The sequence below is a fragment of the Equus przewalskii genome, chromosome 3 (genome assembly GCF_037783145.1).
Source record: "Equus przewalskii isolate Varuska chromosome 3, EquPr2, whole genome shotgun sequence".
Lineage (NCBI taxonomy): Eukaryota > Metazoa > Chordata > Mammalia > Perissodactyla > Equidae > Equus > Equus przewalskii.
Genome location: NC_091833.1, coordinates 66,194,850 through 66,200,145, shown reverse-complemented (window position 1 = coordinate 66,200,145; position 5,296 = coordinate 66,194,850). Strand labels below are relative to the sequence as shown.

Here is a 5,296-nt window from a genome sequence, read left to right as displayed (position 1 = left end):
GTGCTTTTACATGCACAAATGACTCTCCTTCACATATAGTATTGGCATTTTTCAAACTACTGTTGTTTTGGTTGGAGAGTGAGACCCCATGAAAGCCCTTTAAGAGAAGAATCTCTGTTTCTTATAGCACTTTGGGTCACCTGGCTGCCAGTCCCACTGGCTTTCTAAGTCAGAAGTTTTGGGTGCTCACCTCTTTGATGCAGATCCCAGGTTCTGAGTTTCCTGCAGTCAGATGTCAAGGGCTTGCTCCTCCAGAAGAAGTGCCCATCCTGGTAAAATCCCTCCCTATAATTGTGTGTCACTTCAGATGAGGATATATTCTGAAAAATGAGTTGGTAGGCAATTTTGTCATTGTTAAGATAAGCATAGCCTACTGCACACCTGGCTATATGGTACTAATCTTATGGGAACACCATCATGCCTGCAGTGTGTTGCTGACTATACATCCATATGTGGTGCATGACTGTATTGTGTGTCTTATTGCCAGGGTAGGGGTATTTGGTGAAAGCCTTTTCCACCTCTCCTACCCGTCTTGTTTTGGTCCTTTCCATCCTTCATTGTGGAGAAGGTGTTCCTTTCGCTCTCAGTTTCTCTTCAGGAGGAATTGATCCAGATATAGCTGTAGTTTTGCTGTGTCTATGGGAGGACATAAATTGAGACTCTTCCTACACTGTGGTCTTGAATCCACCTAATTTAGTGCTCCTTCTTTCTTCTTTTAGAAAACTTCCACAAATAAAATAGCAGACATTTTTTTGATGAGAAATATAGCACTTGCCACAAAAGTCAGCAAGAGCCCAGTCACATCCACAGAGTGGTACTGGAACCAGGTGTGGTCAAAAGAGGCTGGATGCAGGTGTTTGGTTTCTTTGTGGTACATGAAAAACTTGATCCAGAAGACTGATCTAGAAGTTTCATTGATTGATCATCATAAATTCTTGATAATTTTATAACAATCGATTTGTATCTAAAAAAGAAAGACAATGATATCCACATTGAAAGGCTGATAATTTGCCCAAGTATATTATTCTCATGAAGAGTTTGAAAAGTGTCATACATATCATTTAAAATAAATGACAGAATTGAAGAAGTAATGTATTTTTTCTTTGGATATCATAGGCGTTTGGCTTTCAAATTTGAGTTTTCTCTTTGACAAATATATTAAAATGTGCAGATGGAAGTTAGGGCAAGTTAATTTTTCTTTATAAGAGGAAATGATAGGAGCCATTCCAAATGCTGTAACTTGGATGGTAGAAATGCATATTTAGGGTGGTGCTGTTGAAGTTTTTAAAGAGGAATTATGTCAGCATGGATGAAATGCCTTCTCACCAGTCCCTGTGCTTCTACTCTTCTCTTCATAACTCTACTGTCTATTTTCCACTCAGTAGCCAGAGTGAGTTTTTTGGAACACATCAGATTATGACACCTCTCCATTCAAAATTTCTTCCTGGCTTCTCATGCCAGTTAGAAGAAATTCCAGTCTGTTGTTTGCCTTATAGGATCATGCAAGTTCATATTCCTAGCAACCTTTTCTCCTATCACTTTTGTCCCATACACACTCTATTGTAGGCACAGTGGCCTTCCAGGTTTATGCTGCCAAATGTGTTCCCACATCACCACCTTTTCACTTTGTGTCCCCTCTGTTCCTCTCCTAGAGCACCATTCCCCATGACACCCTAAGGCTTGCTTCTAACTTTTGACGGAGGCTTGGTTCCAGTGTCACATCTCAGTGAGGCTTTCCCTGGCCACACTATGATAGCACCTCTAAGCATTGCTTATGTTTTGCTTCATATTTGATTCCTAGAATTTGTAAATACATTTTGTAAAGCATACCTTTAAGTTGTTTGAAATATGTAATAAAAATGCACATATCCTAAGAGAACAGATCAAAATTTCATAATTAGCTGGAAAATTGTCACAAAGTGAATACACCAATGTGCCTGATACCTAGATCTTGATGTAGATTTCCACAGGTTATAAGGAAGAACCACATTTTGCTAACCTTTCAGGCAGCTTTCCCTTCTGAATGAACTTCTATCCTTACTTCTTATCACCTAAGATTATTTTTTCTTGTTTCTATATTGAAATCATATAGTAAGTACTCGTTTGTTCTTATCTTTTCTGTAGCAGTTTTTGGTTAATTTCATTGTTGTATAGTATCCATTGTATGACAGTACCACAGATTACCTTTTTCTTAATGATTGATGGGCATTTGGATTGTTCACAATTCTTTGGGCATTTCTGCTAGTGCTGTTATAAATATTCTTGTATTTGTCTTTTGGTTTACATTTTATCCATTGCTGTTGCATATAACTGAAATTGTAATTATTGAGAAGAAGGTGTGTAAATGATTATGACTTCTTTGTTGACTCTGAATTGTTTAGAGATGTATTGCTTAATTTTCAAAATTTAGAGTGTTTTTAGTTATGCATATTTTTTGATGGTTTCTAGCATTATTCTAGTCAGGCCAGATAATATACTCTTTGTGATTCAAATATTTTCAAATACTGAGTCTTGGTTTATTTCCCAGCATCTAAGGTCAGTTCCATTAATTATTCTATATGAACTGTAAAAATGTGTTTTCCCCATTGTATTTTATATGCATAAGTGGAAAATAAAAATATTGTGTACATATATATATATATATATATATATATATAAGAAGATACATTTTAAAAAGTGATCTTCAAATCTTTCATGTACTTATTTATTTTGTTATCGTTTTTATAATATAGAAAAAGGCCTTTAAAAATATCCTGTTCTGACAATAGATTTATGTATTTTGGTTTTTCTTTTCATCCAATTTTATGTATAGGCTTTATTAGTAGGTGTTAAAAATTAATAATTTGTATTGTTGTGAAAGATTAACCTATTTATCACTGTGAAGTATTTATCTTTATTTTTAATGGTGTTTCTCGTCTTCCATGTCTGGTATTAGCAGAGCCACATACCTCTTTCTATGGCTACTGTCAAAATAGATCTTTTCCTACCTTTACAGCTACAATTTTCTTGTACTCTTCTGTTTAAGTATATGTTGTAAATAGCATACATAGTTAGTTTTTTAAGTCTATTCTGGCAATCTTTGTCCTTAAATGATTTACTGTTTAGATTTACTATAAGTACTGACATCTTTATATATATATTCACACAAAAGCATATATAGCAATATTCATAGTAGCCAAATGTGGAACAACCAAAATAGACGTGAACTGATGAATGGGTAAATAAAATGTCCTATGTCCTTACTGTAGAATATTATTCAGCATTAGAAAGGTACAACAGGGAAGAAAGTCAAAAGCATTATCCCATGTGAAAGAAGCCAGTCACATATGCCCATTTACTGTTTGATTCCTTGTATAAGAAATATCCAGAAGGGCTAAGCTATAGAGACAGAAAGTTGATGAATGGTTACTTGGACAGTATGGAATGGGAAGTGTTTTCTAAGACATATCAGACTTCTTTTTGTGGTGATGAAAATGACCTGAGATTATATTATGGTAATCGTTTTATAGCTCTGTAAACGTACAACATATATTTCAATTTTGTACTTAAGCAGGTCAATTTATGGCATATAAATTGCATTTCATTGTAAAATCTGTTTAAAAAGGATAATAATGAAATCAATTTTTGAGCACAAAGAGATTTATAATTTCAGAAATTTTAGGTACTGAATTGATATATTTTATGATATTTCTTCTGCTATATGATTCTTTCCTTGTATGTGTTCTATTATAGTTTTAAAAAATGTGTTTTTCTTACAATTTTTTGTGTAGAATAACTTTCCATTTTTTGTGTAGAAATTTGTTGCACCAGTTAGTTACCCATTATGCCAATTGGGCAACAATGCGACTTTGCAATAAATGTCTGGATGAAAATAAAAATAGCTGTAAGGTGGATTAAGTCATGTTAATAATTTCTAAATTAGTTTCTTAGAATGGGATGAAACTTGCTCTCACCATTGACAAAAGAAACTGTGTATATATAATATCTATTGAATAAAAATTGTTATCCTCACAAAGGGTCATTAACGACTGTCTTCAAAGAATTGAGCAAATCTGTACTGGACGTTTTCTTGAAGTCCAATTTGACAGCCGCTCTCTTGGTTTTCATATGAGCAGTATTATCAGGTTGATCCCCAAATGAAGGAAGGACCACCATAGTGATCCCATGGTGGATCACCTCATGGATGCTGCTGGTTCCACCATGAGTTATGAAGTCTTTGGTTTTGGGTGACCTAGGATTAGGTGAATTTCAGCAAACTATTAACTCTAAGTCTTAGAATAAAATGAGAGTAGGGCCATATAAGACACTGAAGAGGCATTGTATTCTAGATAACAGCTTATTATACACGTGAAACTACATTAAAATGTCTTCCAGAGCACAAAGGAAGAATCATGTAAGTCTGCTGTAGAGGTAAGTGAAGGCTATGTAGAAGATTGGTGTTTGACTTGAGAATTGAAACATGAATACAAGATTGTCAGGTGGACAAAATTGAAAGAGAACATTCTGGATGAAAAAAGAATATGTGAGAAAAAGAGGGGGAAGGGTTATGTCAGAATATGTTCTTTTAATGAAATAGCAGAGTCACTGATCTAACAAGTAGTATGTCAAGGCCTCAGCAAGTTGATGGTAGTGATGCAGGAACCAGAAGGAAAAGTTATGCATATCCTTTCCCCTAGGACTGTGATTAAATATAAGAGAGCTAAGTTTTAATTTTGAGGCTTCCAATAATTGTTCAATAAATTTATTTCCTGATCAACTATTATCATCTGGTTGGAATTACCCTCATTTCAGTGTTTGTTTTCCAGAGTCTTACCAAGAAGGTCGTTCTAGGGGATCCACTTATAGAGCCAAGTATTTGGCCCTAAGGTGTCTGGTTTCTTGCCATCAAATCTCCATATAACCACTTAGAGTAAAGAAAACGCCTTATTCTGTGAGTCAAACTTCTAAGATATAGCATGTCAGAATCTGAATCAATTAAGAGACATGTGGTCAAACCTGTTCATTATACCAGATGAGTTAATGAGGATAAGAGATGCAAAGTAACGAGAACTGTTAAAACAGTGATGTAATAGGAATACTTACCTTTCATGTACTCTTTTTATATTCAATCAAGTGTGAATGCAATCATGATGTTTCACATTTGGATTAGACACATGAGATTATGAATGACCGTTTCAAGTGTATATACATTATTTTGGCAGTGATTATAGTCTAGTGCGTAAAACAGCAGCAAATTACTAATGATCTGCACATTTATTTTGTTTGACTGTTTATTATACTAGCTATCATCTTCTAA

The 5,296-nt window shown here is 34.5% G+C and overlaps 1 pseudogene; it reads right to left on the bottom strand.

The window, feature by feature from the left end:
- Positions 1 to 693: 693 nt before the first annotated feature.
- On the bottom strand, positions 694 to 5,089 carry LOC139082621 (UDP-glucuronosyltransferase 2B18-like; annotated as a pseudogene).
- Between the last annotated feature and the right edge of the window lie 207 nt (positions 5,090 to 5,296).